General features: G+C 40.5%; 1 protein-coding gene across 1 annotated transcript in view; it reads left to right on the forward strand.

The window, feature by feature from the left end:
• Positions 1 to 22,073, forward strand: part of CUX1 (cut like homeobox 1) — a 358,675-nt gene that overhangs the window by 315,018 nt on the left and 21,584 nt on the right. The gene's annotated exons all lie outside the window — the stretch shown is intronic.

Here is a 22,073-nt window from a genome sequence, read left to right on the forward strand (position 1 = left end):
ATTTACCCCTTCTTTTCAAGTTGGGCAGTGCTTCCTGCCAAAGCAAAGTGGTATTGATTCAATTCTTCCCCGAGCGGAAAGCCTGCTCAAGAACTTGCGGCTTATTGCAACCAATAATGGTTGCAGAGTTTAAGCCAGCTAGATTGAATGAAAGGTGGTACTGCTCTGCCCATAGCTGCACATTCAGTTCAGGAAGTTTCTGGAGATTTAATTAATTTGGCACTTTAATCATATTTGGGCTCTCTTGATCATTTCTGTTCTCAGTTTGAAAAGAGAGGTTGTAATTGAGAGAACCAGGGTGGCCAACATTTCTCAAAAATCCATATCTAATAAACAAGGATGCCATTAGTTATCCCAGTGTTGGTCTTAATGGTTTGACTACCATCTTGGCCTAGCATGATAGAATTCTGCTTTCTATGGGTAGGTTTAGCTCTGTTGGAGATTTCTGCCATACAGAGTTAATGGCAAGCTTTGGTCATTATCAGGTCATTGCCTGATGCTGTGTTTTCTGACTGAAGTTCAGGAGATTTTGGAGGAGGGTGCCATTTGTCTCTCTGAAAAGATTTAGCTCCTGATCCTGGTGTTCTTTAGCTATTGACTGTCAGGTCTGTGAGTTGTACTCCCAATACTTCTTGAAGTTTGACTGGATGGTGGGAGGCTATTTTGATGCCTCGCACAGGAGAACTATAATTAAGAAAGAAGCAACATTCTGTAAATGTATATTTTCTGATTCTGTCCCTTAAATTATAGAAATACATCGCCCAGTTAAACTAATTGGCTGAAGATTTACCTCTACTTAAAGCAATCACCCAGACCCTTTTCAATTTTCTCTTGTTAGGCATCGAGGAAGGATTTGTGCTTGGGTGCCTGCTCTATTGCCCACTGTAGCCTCACTGCCCATTTGGTCCACTGTCCACTGGTGAAGATTGACACTTTAGTCCATTTGCAACTTAAATCACTCCTCCCTTCCACATATATACAACACTTTTCAAACTAGTGGATGGGGTTGACTGCATTTCTAACTAGACTTTCTGCCCCCTGGCTCACAAGTTAAATCATGACATTGATTGATTAGTTGGGACAGGGTCGTTGTTGCTTTCCCGCCTTATTTTGTGCAGACCCAACCAGTTGTGGTTGATTAAGTAAACCATTTTGAAACAACCCACGATGTAGCATAATGTGCAATCTCTGTATTTTTGAAGACTCTTGGTGTGTATCCATCTATCTTCCAGACACTCAAGAAATAGGGTTTTTTTAGATTTGTCCAGAAAACGCTTCTTTTTACCGAGGACTCTTGATGAGAATATCTGTAACACTAGTCAGTTTTCCTTGAAAAAGTAGCCATCCCATCTACCTATCCTGCAGTACATATACACTCCATTCAGCTGTAACCCTGCCTAGCACCCCAGCTTAAATTAATCCCCTGTCCCATAAAATACCCAGAATCCTCAGCAACATGCTGTCTGTCATTCCATGGCTGACATGCAGTTATATTTCTGCCGTAGATAATATGGAGACTGCTGCTCATGAGCTTTGCTCATCTGGTTTCCACTTTACAGATTGATATTAATTTCATAGCTCTCCTTTGAAGCCCAGTTTAGCCACAAGGTTTCAGTCAGCTGTGAGTAAATGGTACATCTTTCACTTTGCCTACAAGGGTCAGAGCAGGCACCAGTTGGAGTAGCCAGGGGATGCCAGTTTTCCTATTCCAAAGAGATTTTTTTTGTCAGCTAATTTCATCCTTCAAGCAACAAGGAGAATGACTGAGCAACCTTCCTCTCAACACTGTCACAGAGATAGGTACTGTGGAAAGGAACTCCCTTATTTCCATATTGCTCTGTTTCCCTTTGAGGTGGGATTATTGTAATGCAACATTCAGCCAGCCTCGAGTAAAGGCAACAACAGGAACTTTGGATTTCTTAAGAGTTTATTTGAAATAGGAAAATTACAAGCTGCATTGAATTGAACTCACAATTAAATTGGCACAGGAGTATCAGCGCCCCTCTTGGGATAATTTGAGTTCTCCCTATACTCTCTGGTGCCAGAAAGTAGTTGACATAAATGCATTTATCTGAAGAGGGAAGGAAATTAGCTTGCAGTCTTGAGAGGCCAAACTGACTTACTGGCTCATAAGGAGACACTTCAGCTTGTTCTTTCAATCATTAAGCTTAGCAGAGGAGAACAATTATGTACAATGACTTTGCTTTCTTGATACACGGAAGCAGAAACCTGCCAACCACATTTTGCTCTAGCATATTGTATGAAAACACTCCATGGATTTGATTTATAGTTCTGTGTGTTATGCAGCCCTCCAAATGGAGTTGATTCTGCAAAACACACTTTATGGCAAATGTTGGGCAGGTATAGGCTATATTTTGATTATGGAGAACTAGAAGGATAGTGTTGGAAAGCTGGAGTCATATTTGTACAGAATTATCCAAATAAATTGAATTAAGTTGGGGATTCTCACTTACAAGCTATGATTATTAAACCTGGCTGCAAAATCTCCAGACAAGCACTAGATAACAACAGAAGCAATTCAGAATCACTTGGTTGAGTTGGGTGGCTACAGAAAATAAATAAGAACTTTTGTATCTCTGCTGCCATCTAGAAATCATCTGGATTTTTGTAGTCCGTGTGTGGGGAGCCTTAGTACCAAATGTCCAGTTAACTCTGCTTTTCTAGTCTGTGACTGAAAAGCCAGTGGTGCCAGTGTATTCCAAGCTAAAGAACCTTTACAAAAGAAACTACTGATATTACATTTCAGTTTGCTATTTCAGTATGTAGAAATGCTGCCATTTAAAATAAAGCAATAATTTGTGGTTTTGACAGGTAGCAGAGCACTGTTATTTTAAGCATTGTGATGTGTTTGGATGTAAGAATACTTTAAAACAAATCCTTAAATATGCAGCTCCAAATAAGAACTGAGAAAGCCACATTAAAAAAAAAAACAGTTCTAGGACATTGGTTGAACAGAAATTCAGATACCATAGTTAATGTGCTTCAGCTACTCAAGATCAGCATTTTCCCAAATTGGCGTCTTCCAGATGTAGGAAGGACTGATAACTGCAATTCCAACCCATCTAGAAGATACCATTTTGGAGAAGGCTGCTTAAAATGAGTTTTTGCTTTCCTTATGTACCAGTCATTTCCAAAATCAGAGAGATGAGTCTTAAAGATTCAGTGAAGCCTTCATGTACTTCCTTCTGGTGAAAGTCAGAATGCCTTAGAAAATTGTAGTTGGCTACTGCTGTGTTTTAAAGGGGATTCTCAAGTTCCATTTCCTGATTCTTTTTGTACAGGCTTTTAAAAGTAACCAAGTGAGCCAATAAATCCTACTTTTGTGAAAGCTAATTTGAAGGCAAATGTTTAGTGTTAATTGAGTTAGATGAAGAGACCACCACCAAAAAGTTAGCAAAATTATACAGACACTCTGTTTGGTTCCCAGATGCCTAATTCCGCTGAAAACAGAGACTTTTATCAGTTAATTTGCTGAGATCCTTACAAAAATTCTTGAAGTTGTTCAATTTTTTAAAAAACTTATTTTAAACATTTGGCTCCTGCTGTGGCCAATGATGAGTACTGTTAGATTACAATCTAAGGTCAGTTCTGAGTGTGTGTGGCCAAAGAGGGGCCAGATTCATTCAGGATTGGACTGTTTGTGTTCAGGTTCTTTATGAAACATTGCCATGGAGGCATCTTTTTTTTTTTCAAAATGGGATTTCCACAAATACAGTGGTACCTCGGTACTCATCGTTAATTGGTTCTGGGAGATGCAATGAGTACCAAAAATGATGAGTACCAAACAGATTTTTCCCATAAGGAATAATATAGTGAGTCACAAGGCAGCCAACACCGACAAGTTCTAGCTTGTGCATTGAGTACCAAGCAAACAGTGAGTACCGGGACAAAATGTTCATATCAAAATGCATTGAGTATCAAATTTGCTGAATTTCAAAGCAGTTGAGCACCAAGGTACCACTGTGCATGCAATGCTTGTCTTTGTCTGAATCCGCTTTCCTCAATTTTACACTCCCAGGTATGATGAGAATTGTAACCCAAAATCTGAAGGATCCTAAGTTGGACCTGGTTTTTTGAAGTGTGCATTTAGACTTGCAGGTACCATAGTTTCCGGGGCAAGGAAACATAAGATAAATATAACTTGTCAAAGGGTTTTCTTTCTACTGAACAGTGTGTGTGTTATTTTTCATTATAATGGTGTTAGCATAGTGAAAAGTGAATAGATAGCAATAAAATACCCAAGGATGGCTTTTATAGCCCAAGATCCACTCTCCCTACTGACTGGATAAAATATCCATTAATGGCAGTGTGCTAGTCTCCAGCAAGGGTGTCTAAACTTGGCAATTTTAAGACTTGTGGACTTCAACTCCCAGAGTTCCCCAGCGAGCTTGAAGTCCAAAAGTCTTAAAGTTGCCACAGTTGGACACCACTGGTTTACAGTAATATCTTTTAAACTAGAATCAATTTCAGTCCAATTCCAGATAGCAAAGCCAACCATATTGAGTTGGAACCATGTAGAAAGGTGTCTTCCATTAACAAAACAGATATTCTGTATTGTATAACAGAGCACTTATAAATATAAAAATCCAAAAGTGAAATGTTTATAGAAGCAACCTCCAACAAGCAAGGACATGAAATCTGTTACAACCTCTGAATTGCTGAAGTGTAGGCATTCATAGATAGATGCTATTCCTTTTCTTCCTTCTCACTTTCTCAGACTGTGAAATGAGCCCACCAGTCCATTAGGCTCTATTGAATTACTTCTACATCAGCATTTTCCAACTTGGCATTCCTGCAGTTGTATGGTGCATGAGGACTACAATCCCCAAAATTCTAAGGATCAGGAGGGATCATCCCAGCACAAGTTTTAGGGGCTTCAGGATATGAGAGGCTGCCCAAGCTCAGGTGCACTGAATATCTGACAGAGCTAGATTGTAGCAATTGTCCCAATCAGGGAGCAGGTTGCTTCCTTGGACTACCTCTCTATCTGCTATACTAGCAGAATAGTGTAACTCTTTTAACTTCTGTCATTAGTTTTTCTCTTTTCTTTTTCACAATTTCCTGTTTTCTGCTGCTTCGTAGTGCATCCATCACTAATCTCATTGTTCTTTTATTTAAAAAAAAAAAGATGCGTGGAACAATCTTCTGAAGTAAGGCAGAGTGAAAAGGTCACCCACTTTTTTTAATGACAAAAAGCTTTCTGAGACAATTCCCAGGTACGGTGGCTCTTTTGTGCAGTTAATTGGTAATTAATTAATAAACTGTTAATAAACCATCTTGAGAATTGCCCCTCTTTGAGGAACTCCCAATTCTTTGTCACGAGCAAAATGCAGGGAAGGTCCAGGGAAAATTAAGATCCTCAACGTAGATTGACTGTGGCCTCATTTTCCTCGAGGTGGTAAAAAATGGTATCTACAGCATCGGGAAGTCTCTCTGTAAATAAGATGCAAATTAACTTCAAAAGATTTATCAATAGCTTGATTTTCACTCCAGTGGAAATAGCTTTGGTTTATGATGATGGTTGTTTTGTTTGCATCGTAGATGATTTTTGTATTATTACTTGTTTGCATGACATCTTTCCTTTATTGGCCTTGCTCTGCTATAAAGATATATAATCTGTCTTGGTTAAATTCCAACTGTAGGTCCATTTAGCAAGTGGATAGACACACCTGGTTGTCCAGGGTGAGAAACTGGATAAGGGTACCATGCTGTGTCACTTATCCAAGAGTAAGCCCCATTAAAATCAGAAGGGCTAAGTAACAAGTCAACATAAATAAGACAGCAATATCAACCTTAGGACTGCAAAATTGTTCATTTGAAAGCTTGTGATCAGAGCACCTGGGAAAGCATTGGTTTTTCAGCCCTCAGTCAGCCTAATAGTCCTCAAAAGTGTTCTGGAATCTTAAAAAAAAATAGCTCCCCAAATGCACTGAACATAGCTAATACTTTAGGCAGAATGTGATAAACTGATACCTTGTGCTAAGTAATAAATTAATATATTGACTAAATCAAAAGAAATTATACTACTCTTCCTTTATCCTTAGGGTGGGAAAAAACCATGTTCAAGGATCTGATAGAACAATGACGATCTTTAATGTTCTTTTTGATTGTGCAGCTCTTGAATTCAAAAGCAGGAATGTATTCCGGGCACAATACAGGACCTCTCTGCAATCCCTTGAAGTAGCCACATGTTTTTGTGAGATTGTCTTGCTGCTTTCCTACACCAGCCTCTCTTACGTTAGCAGCCTGTTGCTCTGCTGAACACCCATAGTCTTCAACCAGAAAGATATTCTAGACAATTCTAATTACAGTTACAACTTGTCGGTGATTAGACACACTAGATAATCAATAGAAAAACTGCAGGAATATTAATTGAACCTTTTTCAGAGTTTGTTGTACCTCACTGCCCATTGTCGTTGAGCATTGTATCTCAGTCATGTTCTTTGGGCTTGATGGAAATTGGAGTCCCAAGAGCTTTTGAAGGGCCCCTGTTCTCAGATCCTCAAATCAATCATCTATCCTTTTATTGCTTGTAAAAGATTACAGTAATGGAATCAGATGCCTAGATCATCCCTTTTTCTCTCAAAAGGAAAGAATCCATGATTTCCAGAGATCAAAGGCTTGCTTTAGCTAATTTAAGTATTAGATGCAAGATACATCCTACTTCCTCTGTGTAACTCTAAACGAGCTGAGCTGGAATCGGCACCCCTTGTTTTCATAACCTGCAGAACTTTAAATGACAGAATTGCTTATAAAATGAATAAATGTTAATTGAATGAACTTGTCCCCTTGTTCTTCAAAAGTAAGAGATGATCACTGTTAATTCTGGGCATGCTAAAGTGTAAACCATCTGTTGTTTGGCACATGGTGGCCAAAAGAAGAATCGTGCCATAACCACTTAGCATTGGTTTCCTTGAGAGAAAATGATGTGTTCCTTACATGGGTCTTTGCTTTAGACTTTCTTCCCAGGCATTGTGCATTTATGTCCATCAGGGTGCAATATGACCCTTTATAATTAAAAACATGGGTCAGGGCACATGCCCAAGGAGTTTGGCTTTACAATTGTCAAAAAACTTTGTCTCTTATACTCTTCTCCTTTTGTCCCTTCAGCTTGTCGCATCTTCCTCAAGTTTCATTCTGTTCCATACTTTCAGGCAAACTTTTTTTAGACGTTCTTGACAAAACCGGAAGGATTTTCTGCTTGCTTACTTGCCCATTGTAACTTCATTTCCACTCCCTAAACCATCTTTATCCATTCTCTTTCGCTTCTAGACTAAACTCTCGTCACAGAGCCCCAATCAATAAACGAGAGAGGCACTTAGAGTGATGGTGATCAAATTATAATTTGCTAGCCCTCCTCCACTCACATAGACACTTTGGGGTACTGCAGCTGCGCATTGCAGAATTCCTTCTCCTGATAATTCTGCAATAGTATTGCTAGATAAACACAATGGCAGCAACCTAATAATCATCCACATCCAGAGAATAACCTCTGCCTACCAAAGCATTCCTGAGTCTTTCAAATTGGAGCACTCAAGAGAAGCTCATTCCAGTTTAACTGGGACTTCTTCAAACAGAACAAATGCCTCGGCTTTCCTGTCCCATTTAGCACTTAAAAGCGATTTGATTTTTATTCAACTGCCTCTCAAGCATGTGTTTATGTAAAGCATAATGACCCTTAATACAGTTGTTCTTTTGCCCCTAATAGTCTTGGCTGCAGACTGTCTGCGGACACTCTCATCTGAATAAGTTCCTCTGCATAAATCGCAAATGAACTACGGACATGAGCTTCAGTCAAGACCCATAGACTCTTGTATATCTGGGTTGTTTGTAAATATGTATTTTTAAAGACAAAAAAACATTTATTTAAAGATATTTTGAGCTGAAGAGTTTCAAAGGATAAGAAAAACGGGAGCAAGAATGCATAAGAATCCAAGGCAGAATTATGAGATGTTTGAAGGGCCCTCAGCCTCCTTGAGCCTAGAGAGTGAATCCATGAACAGGCATTTTTCCCTTTCCCAAAACGTATTGAGATTTTTTTTTTTTTTTTAAAACATACTTCCCTCTGAAAGACGGCTTTCCTCTACCAAGATTGCTCTTAAGCCTCTATGTGGTTTCTACCCTGAGTTTGCAAGTTGTCTTTTTTTTTTTTTTGCATGACTTTTGAAAATCCCCATAACTAGCTATGAGGTTGCCTGGCAGCATGGACCATACTACCGTACGTTAGCGGTGTTCATTGAGTGACATCTCCTACTAGTTTTCTCCTCTTCGTTTTCTGCATTTACTGCTTGTTGACTCTCTTGAGCTAGACTCTATGGTACAGCAATGGCAAGCCATCCAGTGTTGGGGATTACAATTCCCACAATAGTTTGCCATTGCTTGTGCTATCGGGGCGGATGGGTATTGCAATCCAAAGCATCAGGAGGGCATGTCGTTGCCTATCTTTGTGCATGGCAATGTTCAGCTAGACCCTTTGGTGACCTGAAGGTTAGGGTTCACCTCAACCTGTTTTGGGATTTGTTAGTAAATTATCTTTTGGAAAGGGACAGTGAGAGAGGGAAGTGGGACTTAAACCTTAGAAGCAAAAATAACTCAGAAATAATATAGATCTCAAAGCAACCATTTGTATGTCTTTCTTCCCACCATGGTAGTTTCATGTTTTATCCTTTGATGGTGTTAGGTACACCACTCTGCCTAATGATTAGCTGGCCATAAAGGTTCTTTGCACACTTAACAGCGATGTGTGTGTGTGGGGAAGGTGAGAACTTTTTAGAAGGAAAAGAGATTGAATTGTTTATCAGCAATATGGGGAAAAGGAATGGTACAGTGTGGAATTCTTCTGCGTGAGGGTAATACAGGTAGTCCTCGACTTACAACAGTTCGTTTAGTGACTGAAGTTACAACAGCACTGAAAAAAGTGACTTATAACCGTTTTTCACACTTAACGACCATTGCAGCATCCCGTGATCAAAATTCGGATGCTTGGCAACTGACTCATATTTGTGACGGTTGCAGTGACCCAGGGTCACGTGGATCATTTTTTTCCAGCCTTCTGACGAGCAAAGTCAGTGGGGAAGCCAGATTCGCTGAACAACTGTGGCGAGAAAAATCGTAAAGTGAGGCAAAATTCACTTTAAAACAATGTCTTGCTTAGCAAGAGAAATTTTGGGCTCGATTGTGGTCATAAGTCGAGGACTCCCTGTACTGAAGAGAGGCAGTTTATGGAAAAATAGAAAACAGTTGAAAAGTCCTTGTTTAAAAAGAAAAAAAAAAGCATATAATAAAAGATCCATTTTATGTGACAGAGGTAGACACCCCTGTAAGATGCCGCCATGTTCTGAGAGGGGACATGGCAGGGCCCTGGAAGTGAGAAGTAAAATGGCACTTGGTCTTTGGGGCAAGACTGCCCTGCTGCAGGCATCCATTTCTGGCATGCTGGTGTTCCATTTTTCCAATAGGAAAACTAGCTCACAAGTCACCCATCATCCCCATCCACATCCTGTCAGGCAGTTGGAACCTGGAGAAAACGACAAGGGGTGGAGGAAAGAAGCTTTTTACAAAAGAAAGATTTTATTGTGAAAGATTTTCTTGTTAATTTCTCTCTGAATAGTCTATGCATTTCCAATTTTAAAAGCCGTTTTCTGCTGATCTTCCCACCCCTCCCCCCCAGCCCCAGTCTCCCCCCTCACCCCCCCCCCAAAAATCAGGCACTGTGTAATCTTGTTCTGAACAAACCTCTGAGGAATGTCATATCTGCAAATTTGGACTTTTAATTCCAAAGTAAATGGCAGCCTTGCTTATTTTATTTTTTATTTTTATTTTTGGACATGCAGATACACAGACACAAAATCCAGTTGGAAGGTCTTGCATATTCCAACCCTATTGAATTGGGGAAGGGCGGTGCCTAAGATTTTGCCATTTAGTTATGCTCTGAAGAATTTGTTTTTATTTTATTTTATTTGTATTTTTTATTATTATTATTTTTTGCATTTGTGCAATAACTACTTGCCATTTTACTGGGCTAATCTTTGGACTTGCCCTGACTACTAACACAGCACAAAAATGAACTCGAAACACAAAAAAAAAGGTGTATTTTTTTTCCTGAGAATATTTTCTTTTTAAAAAAAAAATATTGATAAGCTCCATTTTATCCCCGTGTACTTGTGGTGTCCAACATTTTTAGCAGTATTTTATAAATATATATATAAATATATAAATAGATATATATATTATTTTTTTCCTGTAACGCACTAAGTCTTAGGTGTTTTTAGAAGCTCGTTTCTTATATTCAGAATCACCAATTTTAATGAAAATACCCTCACAAAGACCCAGTTGACCAAAAAAAAGCCTTTTTTTCTTTTCTTTTTTCTTTTCTTTTCTTTTCTTTCTTTTTTTTTGTACACGTAGCTTTGAGAGAAGCTGCCCTGTTGTGTTGCTGTGATTTCATCTTTTGTAACATTTTATTTCTTATTCAAAAGTTTATTAAAAAAAAAAAGAGAGAGAGAAAAGTTTTATATGGCTGGCAGTGACAGAGCAGGAGAAGACTTCCTCCCTTGGTGGGAAGGGGTATTTTCTTCCCAACCTGGGTTAGCCAATGTATGTTCTCAGCACTGTACAACAGTCCCTATATGATATGGAGAAGCAATATCACTGTACGAAACTCACATGATGTATTATTATAATTATTATTATTATTATTCACTAGCACCCTAGGTGTGATAATTGAAGTAAATATCTTTTATACAAACACAGTGATGTCTGGGTTGTCTTCCTTGGGACAGGCTGAACTCAAAAGCAGCAAACATGACTTCAGGGGGCTGGTTTACATTGTAATTCCATGGTTTTATGATTTTGTGGAGTTTTGCAGTCTTATTTCAGATGTCTGATGCCGCACACTGTCTAATGCTCTTCATGGGAACTTCGGCGTGCAATATTTGGAACGCCAACATGTTCAGATGTTAAATTAATTGGCTTTATTTTATATATGAAGATAATTTTTATTTTCGTTTTTTAAAAATGTTTCTAATGTATTATGTGTACATACTGACGCACAATTCGCAAAAACATCTGTAAACAAAAAAACAAACAAACCCTGAAGATTAAAAAAGAGACAACCCCAAACCAACTAGAAATGCAAAACAAGAAAGTAAAAAACAGAAGGAAATCTACCTTGTATTTTATCCTTATCAATAGTACTGGTTGAATAATAAATGCACTACTGTAATATAATTACAGTACCAAATATTAGTGAAAAATGTCACAAAATCTCCGCCATAATACCACACGAAGATATATCTGCATTCTGGGTTTTTTCAGCAGCAGAAAATACTCCCTTTCCCAAAACAGATCACACATTTCCAACAACCATTCCTTCACATCTAGAATAATCTCAATATTATTATTGTTTCTCAATATTATTCTTTTAGCCATCGTGCATATTCAATAGTCATAATTTCTAGTATACAGATTCAAAAGCAATACTATATAGTTTAAAATTACATTAGCATCTTCATTATTTAAAGGTTTTCCCGTTAATCCGCTGCTATAGATACTCCTCAATTTACAACTATTCATTTAGCCATTGTTAAACCGATCTTCGCACTTAACAACTCTTGCAACATCTCTATGGTCACATGATTGAAATTCAGTCATTTTGCAACTGGCATGTATTTACAACAGTTGGAGCATGATGGGGTCATGTGATCGCCATTTGACTTCCCACTGGCTTCCAACAAGCAAGGACAATGGGAGAAGCCAGGTTCACTTAAAAGGTTATAAAAACTTATTAACAGCCACTTTGCTAAACAGTGGAAATTCTGGTCCCAATTGTCATAAATTAAGGACTACCTGTATACATTAATAAAGTATCCCAAAAAAACCACTAAAGAGCCAGGACAGTCTAGGGCAGGGGTGTCGAACTCAAGGCCTAGGGGCCACATCTGGCCCGGGAAGTGCTTAGATCTGGTCCATGGGGCTGCCCTGGAAACAGCGAAGGATCAGTTCGCAGTGTCTCTGCCAGCCTCTGCAGCTTTCCCGAGCTCCATTTTTGCTGGCAGAGGGTTGCAGGAAGCCGTCACAGTCGAAAACTGAGCTCGGGAGCCCATTTTCTCTGGCAGAGCGCTTGGGCCACCACAGGCGCCCCCGACACAAGTGAAGTCGAGATGGCCACGCTCCCCCTGCCCCCTCCCCAGGTCAAACACAACCCTGGTGCGATCCTCAATGAAATTGAATTTGACACCCCTGGTTTAGGGGTTAAGGCACCCGGCTAAAAACATGGAGACTGAGTCCTAGTCCCACCTTAGTTATGGATGACTTTGGGCCTGTCACTCACTGTCAACCCAATTCACCTCACAGGTGAGGGGGGAAAGGAGAAGGAAAGAGTATTAGATATGTTCTCTGCCTTTATAAAAATAATAAAGGCAGGATATAAATAAATAAAATATTCATCTGACCATATCATATGGATCAGTGAATCCTTTTTGTCATCCTCAATATAAAAAGTCCATCTTTTAGATATCTTATCTGGGGAGTTCTGTACATCCGAGATAGAATTTTAATTTATAAATTAAGTTTAATTTTCAAGAACCATCTTTAATCTTGGGTCCATGGATACCATTTTAGTATTGTTAAGGACCTGAACCATTGATGAAGCTTCATTGAAATGCTTTAGTCCTTGTTTGAAATATCTCAGAAATGTCTACTTTAAAAATATCCTTATCATATTTTGATAAAAGATTTTTGATATGTTTTAATTTTGTCATGGATTCCATCAGATAAGAGAGCAACTCGGGTGTCTGAGGTGACGAAAAACGTGTTCTCCACCATACATTGCCACATGCTGACATTGAAGCTTCCTTGTGAAGACTAAATTCAGTTTGAAATTGGGAGAAATCCTGAAAGCAGCCATGATATATCACTTGATTTGAAGTCCTGATCTCAACTTCCACCCAAAATTCAACACTAATGCTTAAAGAAGAATTTTTCAAAAGACTTAAATATTTATGAGTTTCATTATCAAATGTCCCAATAAATCCCAAAAATTTCTCACTGCATGCAGTACACCAGTGGGGGAATTCAAATTTTTTTACTACCAGTTCTGTGGCCGTGGCAGGGGAAGGATACTGCAAAATCTCCATTCCCACCCCATTCCAGGGGAAGGATACTGCAAAATCCCCATTCCCTCCCCACTCCTGGGGAAAGGATATTGCAAAATCTCCATTCCCATCCCATTCTGGGTCAGCCAGAGGTGGTATTTGCCAGTTCTCTGAAGTACTCAAAATTTCCACTACCAGTTCTCCAGAACAATCAGAACCTGCTGAATTTCACCCCTGCATTACACCATTTTTACTAGTTTTTCTCAAGGATTTGCCATGATTGTAGAGAAAATACTGCAGTAATAACTTCCCAAAATAGCCCTCAAAGGGTAGCATCTGACTGTAATTTTATTATCTATGCAGGTGCCTGATAAAATATTGACTCAATTACAGGTAACTCTTGACTTAGGACCACAATTGGGGACCAGAATTTCTGTGGCTAAGCAAAGGTTAGTTAAGTGAGTTGCTGATTTTACGACCTGTTTTGCCACAGTTGTTAAGTGAATCGCTGCCGCTCTGAATCGTGTGATTGTTAAGTGAATCCAGTTTCCCCCACTGACTTTGCTTGGCTGGGGAGGCTGCAAATAACACTTGCATGACCCTGGGATGCTGAATTCTGGTTGCCAAATGTCATTTTGATCATGTGATCTTGGGAAAGCTGTGATGGCGATAACTGTTGAGAATTGATCATAAGCAATGGTGGGATTCAGCCAGTTCGCACCACTTCAGGAGAACCAGTTATTAACTTTCTGAGCAGTTTGGTGAACTAGTTGTTGAAAGAAATCATTAGGTCAGAGAACCGGTTGTTAAATTATTTGAATCCCACCACTGATCATAAGTCACTGTTTTTAGCACCATCGTAACTTCGAACTGTCACTAAACGAATTGATTGTAAGTCGAGAACTACCTGTATTCTTTTAGGGCTGGATAGCGCTTTGGATTCAACAGAAAAAATCTGCTTTTGCAATGCACAGGGAGGCCCTTCCAGGATTCATTTGATCTGAAAATTAGCAAATAGCACTTAGTGGAGTTGTTATACTTTAGTTAAGTGTTAAGTCTTAGGTAGATTTAAACTGCGACTAGCATTTCTAACTTTTTCATAAATGTATTGATTGGGAACTTGGTAGCTAACTTTCCCTTTTTACCAAGCAAAAAGAGCAATAGCACTTAGACTTATATACCTCTTCCCAGTGCTTTACAGCCCCTCTCTAAGTGGTTTACAGAGTCAGCCTATTGCCCCCAACAATCTGGGTCCTCATTTTATCCACCTCGGAAGGATGGAAGGTTGAGTCAACCTTGAGCCGGTGAGATTCAAACTGCCAAATTGCAGGCAGCTGGCAGTCAGCAGAAGTAACCTGCAGTACTGCACTCTAACCACTGAGCCACCGCGGCTCTTTGCTGAGCATCGCTACCTGCACATACCTGGGTTCTCTGAAGTGCTGCACAGCCCCTCTCTCCTTCCCCAGAGGAAAGACTTAAACCTATGATACAAATTCATTTCTAGGGTTGAAGTAAAGAGTGTATCTTTTCCCTAAGAAAGATTACTGCTGGCTGAAGTTTTATAAGATGATAACCTGATGATACACAAAAGATCAGAGGTGGCTTTCAGCAGGTTCTGACCAGTTCTGGAGAACCGGTAGCGGAAATTTTGAGTAGTTCGGAGAACCGGTAGTAAAAATTCTGACTGGCCCTGCCCCCATCTATTCTCTCTGAATTCTTATTATTTCTTCCTTTCTGATCCATTAGTATAATAAAATCCATAGAAATCAATGAATCCAAACCCTTTATTTATTTATGGAGATCATAACCAGAGCTATAGCTGAGAAAAGCTACTCTACATCCTACCTGCTCAGAAGATCTTGTTCAATTTAACAAGATTTTTTGGACACAGGTGATTTTGAAATATTAAATGTAGATTAAAACCAGATTCCATTTCATCCATTCTTCTGTACTGAGCCACAGCTTCCAAATATCTCCATGAGATCACAAGAAGGCTGTGAAAATAATAGTATTCCTTTGTTGCTTGTCTAAAGCAGCTGTTATTCTTAATTAAATAAATGAAGTGTTAATACCACTTTATAATGCCTTGGTAAGGCCACACTTGGAATACTGCATCCAGTTTTGGTCGCCACGATGTAAAAAAGATGTTGAGACTCTAGAAAGAGTGCAGAGAAGAGCAACAAAGATGATTAGGGGACTGAAGGCTAAAACATATGAAAAACGGTTGCAGGAACTGGGTATGTCTAGTTTGATGAAGAGAAGGACCAGAGGTGACATGATAGCAGTGTTCCAATATCTCAGGGGCTGCCACAAAGAAGAGGGAGTCAAGCTATTCTCCAATAGCTATTCTGCACCTGAGGGTAGGACAAGAAGCAATGGGTGGAAACTAATCAAGGAGAGAAGCAACCTAGAACTAAGGAGAAATTTCCTGATAGTTAGAACAATTAATCAGTGGAACAACTTGCCTCCAGAAGTTGTGAATGCTCCAACGCTGGAAGTTTTTAAGAAGAGATTAGATAACCATTTGTCTGAAGTGGTGTAGAGTTTCCTGCCTAAGCAGGGGGTTGGACTAGAAGACCTCCAAGGTCCCTTCCAACTCTTGTTATTCTATTCTATTCTATTACAAGGATTGGCCAGGTTTATCATGTCTGCGTCATCCAGGAAAGGCTAACTCATCAAAGAACAGAAATATATAGACCAGGATGGAAAATACAAGATATACATACTTTTTTATCGCCATTGTTTCCCAACTCCTCTAAGAACTGAAAAACCGAAATTGTTTATTTAAAAGTGGCGTGCCATCCTTTCTATTTTTCACAGTATGTTTGGAAACACCTTCATGTTACAGTGCTTGACCATGTGTAACCATCCAGTTTAATAGAATAACAGCTGCAAGGGACCTTGAAGGTTTTTTAGTCCAACCCCTTGCTCAAACAGGAGACCCTATACCATTCCAGTCTCTTCCAAACAGCATTATTCAAAATATGACACACACACAAAAATTAAAAACAGCAGTTAGGTTAAAAAGTAGGTGAAAATGCAGCCCGGTCTTGCAAAACCTTAACAAATTAAAATTAATCTTCAGGGATGCCTTAAAAGCAAACAGAAAAGATGTCTGGATTGCAAGGCCATTGGAAGGCCACTTCGCTTTTTGGCATCACATCCAAGGCCCTGCCTTGAAACGCATGCCCTACACATATGTTATCTGGAAGAGAAGCAGAGAAGTTGCACTGCAGAGCTGAACATCTGGCAGTTTGATCAGACTAGAGGAAGTCCCCCCTCCCTTGAGACTTGATAAGAGGGAGTTTCAGGAAGGGGTGGGCAACTTGACTCTCAAAGTCCCAAACCTCTTCGGCTGTTCATGACACCATCCTTACTGTAATGGTTGAACATTGAGAGCTTAGGTACCTGCCATTTTGAGTAGGAAACCGAAAAGTCATAAGTCTCATAAGAAATGGCCACCACCATACATATCTAACTTGGGAAAATGCAAAATATCCCAGCTTTGGCCCAGAATCTGATAACCCCCTCCCCCGCTACCACCACCACTTTGGCATTGTCACCGCACTGACCTGTCCATACATTGTTGTGGTGGAATGCAGTCTGGATTCCCAGGAGGGAGGAGCTGCTTTCCAATGGCAAAGAGATAGCAAAGCTTGGAAATTCTGGAGGAGTTAGCAGGAGGAGGATTAAAATGGCTCCTTCCTCGCAGTTCCCAGAGTATTTCTATAGTAATGCAAATTAGCAATAGCACTTAGACTTATATGCTTTACAGCCCTCTGTAACGCAGTTTACAGAGTCAGTCTATTGCCCCCAACAATCGGGGTCCTTATTTTGCTTTATCTCAGAAAGATGGAAAGCTGAGTCAACCCTGAGCCATTCAGAATCAAACTCCTGGAGTGAGCAGTGAGTTAGCCTGCAGTACTGCATTATAACTACTGTGCCACCATGGCTCGTGGTGCTTTATTGTTTAGTCCGGCAAGATTCTGTCTGTACATGAAGAACAATAAAGGAAACTACCCAGGAATAACCCCACGTGTTTTTCTTAGTTCTTGCGGTCTGACACGTTAAGGGCAGCTGCTTGTCTGTAAAATCTTGAAACGTGGTAGACAATAGGATGGATGTCCAAGTTAATCCAAGAGAAAAGCCCCAAATGTAACACTTACCAGATGCTACGTTGACAGGATGGTCTCCTGTACCAGTCGGCCTGTCACTCTCCCAAATTATAATGTTGGGTATCTATTTGGACAACTGAAACAAAACAATGTTTGCTTCTTAGCCTGTAAAAGATTAACAGTAACACATTAAAATTGTCCTTTTGCAAAACCTCACATCTGCTGCTAATGCTGACAGTAGGGCTGACTTTATAGCTGCTCAGTTGTTGTTGAAAAGACAATTTGCCTAAAAGTTGCAATTTAGATACAGATACAAGATACACAGATTTGCACAGATACAAATGAAGAAACAATGGCTACAATTTAAATGGACTGATAATACATGTCACCATTGTAGAAAATGGCAGCCATGGTATCCATGTCCCAACAGATAATAAAAGGCAACTTTAATTATCTTCATTGCTTCTTATGGTTGAGTTTTGTTTTTTAATCAGGTTTAGACCAGAGTGTTCGTCACGTAGAGAAAAGAGAGGAAAATGGTGGGATTGGGTTAAACAAGCTATAGGTGTCACATGGCTCCCTGGCCTTATTTTTGCAATCCAGAATATTTCCAGATGATACCTTTAAAACCTAGCTGCAAAATTGCCATGAATTCTTACAGAAGAGCAAAACGGGTGCATTAAATTGCTTTCCAAAATTGGAAGTATATTTTTAAAAAACTCAAACCAAAAAGTTTGACCCTTCCACTGTGGTGACAACCTCATATCACTAGTCATGTATCCAAAAGCTACCCACCTCAATAAAAGGTGAAGTGAGTTTTTCCCCCTGCCCAGTCCCATCCCCATTCCCACCAGTATGGTTAAGTTTCCTCCCTTCCCTTCCCTTATTAAGCAATCCTCCCCAAAGTGAGGGGAGAAGGCATTTCAGGGCTGAAGAATCTCAAGGCAACAAAGAGAAAGCATTGGGTGGCATTGGATTCCCATTTGGGTCTTTTCCTGGCGCCCCTGATTTCAAGCGCCATCTCGAAAGAACTTACCGCTGCTTGAAATGTCTCCATGGGACAGGTCCAAGTAGAGTAGCCCTCAGGCTGGACTATTATTTCTTCTAGGGGTCCCTGCTTGTCCCCTTGCCTTCTTCCTCTAGGGAATGACTGTATGTTTTCCTGGCTGAGACCTACGCTCCTCCATTCATAGCATGTCACATAAGGTGTGCTTCAAAGCAGGACAGGGACAAAAAAAACCCTGACTGATTTGACTTCTATTATATTTTAAATTTAATTCAAATAAAGAGCATTGAATGCCATACATTAACATGGAATGCTTTGGTCATGCATTTAATTATTTCTGTCTCTCTTCATGTTAAATGTGACCATTTTAATTGTAACAACTTTGGCGTTTCCTACGGCCACTTTTAGGAGCTGCAGGTGGCCTTGGAGTCTCCGGTTGAGTAGACCTTCTGCTATAAGCCCAACTGATCCTTGGAGGAGCTGTGGAGGGCAAAGGCAAGGCCCTGCTCCTGTGTCTCTCACTTTGGTCCTTGCTTGCAAACCGGAGCATCATAGAATCCTAGAGATAGAAAGGGCTACCTAGACCAGGGGTGTCAAACTCAAGACCGGGGGTCCTTGTTGGAAACAACAAAGGACTGGCCCGCAGTGCCTCTGCCAATGAAAATAGAGCTCGGGAGGGCTTCCTCCTGAGCTCCATTTTCACTGGCAGAGGCTTGCAAGAGGCCATTGCAGTTGAAAACGGAGCTCGCGAGGGCCACGTGCAGCACTCCCAAGCTCCGTTTTTGCTGGCAGAGGGCTGCAGGAGGCCATCACAGCCAAAAACGGAGCTTGGGATCCTCTTTTCACTGGCAGAGTGCTCAGGCCATGACAGGCATCCCCGACACGAGTAACGTCGATCTGGCCACACCCACCCTAGCCATGCCCACCCCAGCCCCCCAAGGTCAAACAGAACCAGTGGTGGGATTCAGCCAGTTCGCACCACTTCAGGAGAATCGGTTGTTAACTTTCTAAGCAGTTTGGCAAACTGGTTGTTGGAAGAAATAATTAGGGCAGAGAACCAGTTGTTAAATTACTTGAATCCCACCACTGAACACAACCCTGATGTGGCCCTCAATGAAATCAAGTTTGACACCCTGACCTAGACCATGAAGAGCAGAGCAAGAATCCAAATTAAAGCATCCTTGAAAGATAGATGACAAATGCAGCTGTGAAAACATTCCATGAAACTCACTATCTCCCTCTGTTCTTACTTTCATTTAATGCTTTCCTAATGTTCAGTTTAAATCTGCCTTCCTGTAAACAGAAGAATATTCTTTATTGATATGAGAAAGAGAAACACGTCTTTACTCTTTTCTTTGTGACATCCCTTCTGATACTTGAAAACTGTCATCAGGTTCCTTCATGGTTGTTTTCTCTTCATGGTAAATATTAAACATTGTAGTGGAATGTAATCTGGTGTCACGGGAGGAGAGGCTCTTTTCCAGAGGACAAAGAGACAGTGAAGCTTGGGATGTCTGGTAGGCAGGAAGAGAGCAAAGTCTGAATCCTCCCTAATAATTCACAGAGTATACCTATCGTTATTGCAGATAATTGCTTTAGTCTGGCAATATTCTGTTTGTAGGCAAGTAGCAATAAAAGTACTACTCAAATGTAACTCCACGTTGTACTTGTTTCTTTGGGTCTGACGATATGCAGTTTCCCAGTCTTCTCTCATAAGAGTTAGATTCCAGTTCCCCGTCCATTGTCCTTGCACTTCTTTTGATCTGTCCCAGTTTCTCTTGTTTTTTTCTTAATATGGGGTACCAGAACAAAATGGAGCCCTTAAGGTGGAAAGCAGAATGGAAGGGAACTATTATTTCCACGAGTTGAAAACTAGAAGAGTTTTCAGACTACTCTGTACCAGGAAGGAGAGGAGAGCAGCAGGCCAAGAGACTTCTGGGCTCAAGATCTCCCTCTAACGCACTGTCACAATGGGGGAAGACCTAAAACATACATTTCAAGGCTCACAGGGAGGACCAATAAGTCTGATTAATGTCCTATGTCAAATGGCAACTTATCCAGGTGGAAAAATCAATGGTTAAGATCAGTAGTGGTTTTCACTCACCTTTGCTACCGGTTCGGAACTGGAAGCGTGCATGTGCACGCATTTGCTTCACTCATATGTGGCGCTTCTGCGCATGCGCAGAACCTTCTGTGCATGCATAGAACATCCATGATGATGTCCGGGTGGGTGGGCGGAGCCTCCCGCCGTTGCTGCTACCGGCTCACCCAAACCGGAGCGAACCAATAGAAACCCACCACTGGTTAAGATGCTGTAGAAAGGGTCCTATGAAGAAAAGTCCACAATCATCTGTATTTTTTATAAAACAGAGGCCTCTAGTGGTTTGGTTCTATACTGAACCACTTGCTTATATGTAAGCTTGTTCTATCCCTTAAATAGCCAGTTGGGTGCCAGTAGGTTCTTTAAGTATTTAGGACAATAAACACACTCGTAGAATAAAGGGCCCAAATGTTCATTGAGCTGATACTGATTACCAGAAAAAAGTATACCGATAGGCCTTTTCTGCGGTCAGGAACTCCAAAGAAACTATGGACAAACTGCTTTCTCGTGCCAGCTGGAACATGGCACACTGAAGTTTCCAATCTCACCCGGACTTCTCTTGGCTTAAATAGTTTCTCATAAGTGGAGGAGGGCGATCTAATTTAACATCTGGAAATGCCTGCTAAGAACGTTCAAGGGGGAGGCGTCTTTTTCTCTCTCTCTCTCTTTTTTTTTTTGGCATCTGTCAACTCATCCTCCCTTTCGACAGTTATACATCTGTTCGTTACACCAGTAAGGTTGAGATAAACAATGTAAGTCTAGGACAGCAGGTCTCTGAGCATCAAGGTCAGTAGGAGACAAGGCCATTAAGAAGGTAATAAAAAGAAATAGGGAGTGCAGAGGCAAGCAAATAATACAATATGGGGTGGTATAGAAGAAAACTTTTTAAGGTACCAGAGAAAAGTGGATCACGCCATTATATCTCATTGCCATTTCTTCCACATGAACACTACCAAGCCTCAGATTATGTCTTGGACTCTAGGGTGAGGAAGGTTTAGCTGTAAGAAGGATCACAGCTGCAAATTCAGCTCTCTCTGTGTTTTGCATATAGACATTGCTTAAATTCTGCAAAAGCTGAGTAAGAGATGAACAAATTATCTAGGGTGACATGATAGCAATGTTCCAATATGTCAGGGGTTGCCACAAAGAAGAGGGAGTCAAGCTATTCTCCAAAGCACCTGAAGGCAGGACAAGAAATAATGGGTGGAAACTAATCAAGGAGAGAAGCAACTTAGAACTAAGGAGAAATTTCCAGACAGTTAGAACAATTAATCAGTGGAACAACTTGCCTCCAGAAGTTGTGAATGCTCCAACACTGGACGTTTTTAAGAAGAGATTGGATAACCATTTGTCTGAAGTGGTGTAGGGTTTCCTGCCTGAGCACGGGGTTGGTCATTGAAGCACTTGGAGGTTTACCTGTGTCCTCAGGATCTACTCAGCACTACACAGGTGACCCCGAGGACACAGATAAACCCCCAAGTGCTTCAACGACCCTCTAAAAGGATGCAAATGACCAGCTGTCTGCAAGGAATATAAATCCTTCCATTCCCCACTAATCCTGTCAGAGCTGAAGAAGCTTCTTGGATGAGAAGCGAAACGTCTTCAATGAAAAAACAAGGAAGTCCAGTTGCCTCCTGAAAAAGCACCTTTGGGATGATAGCACTGATGTAAGAGTAACACCAGTTTCTGCTCCAGTGAGGAATTACGTCTTTTAATGCTCTCCTCTAATTTTAAAA

Source organism: Pantherophis guttatus, chromosome 1 (assembly GCF_059756535.1).
Source record: "Pantherophis guttatus breed Tessera chromosome 1, ASM5975653v1, whole genome shotgun sequence".
In the NCBI taxonomy this organism is placed as follows: domain Eukaryota; kingdom Metazoa; phylum Chordata; class Lepidosauria; order Squamata; family Colubridae; genus Pantherophis; species Pantherophis guttatus.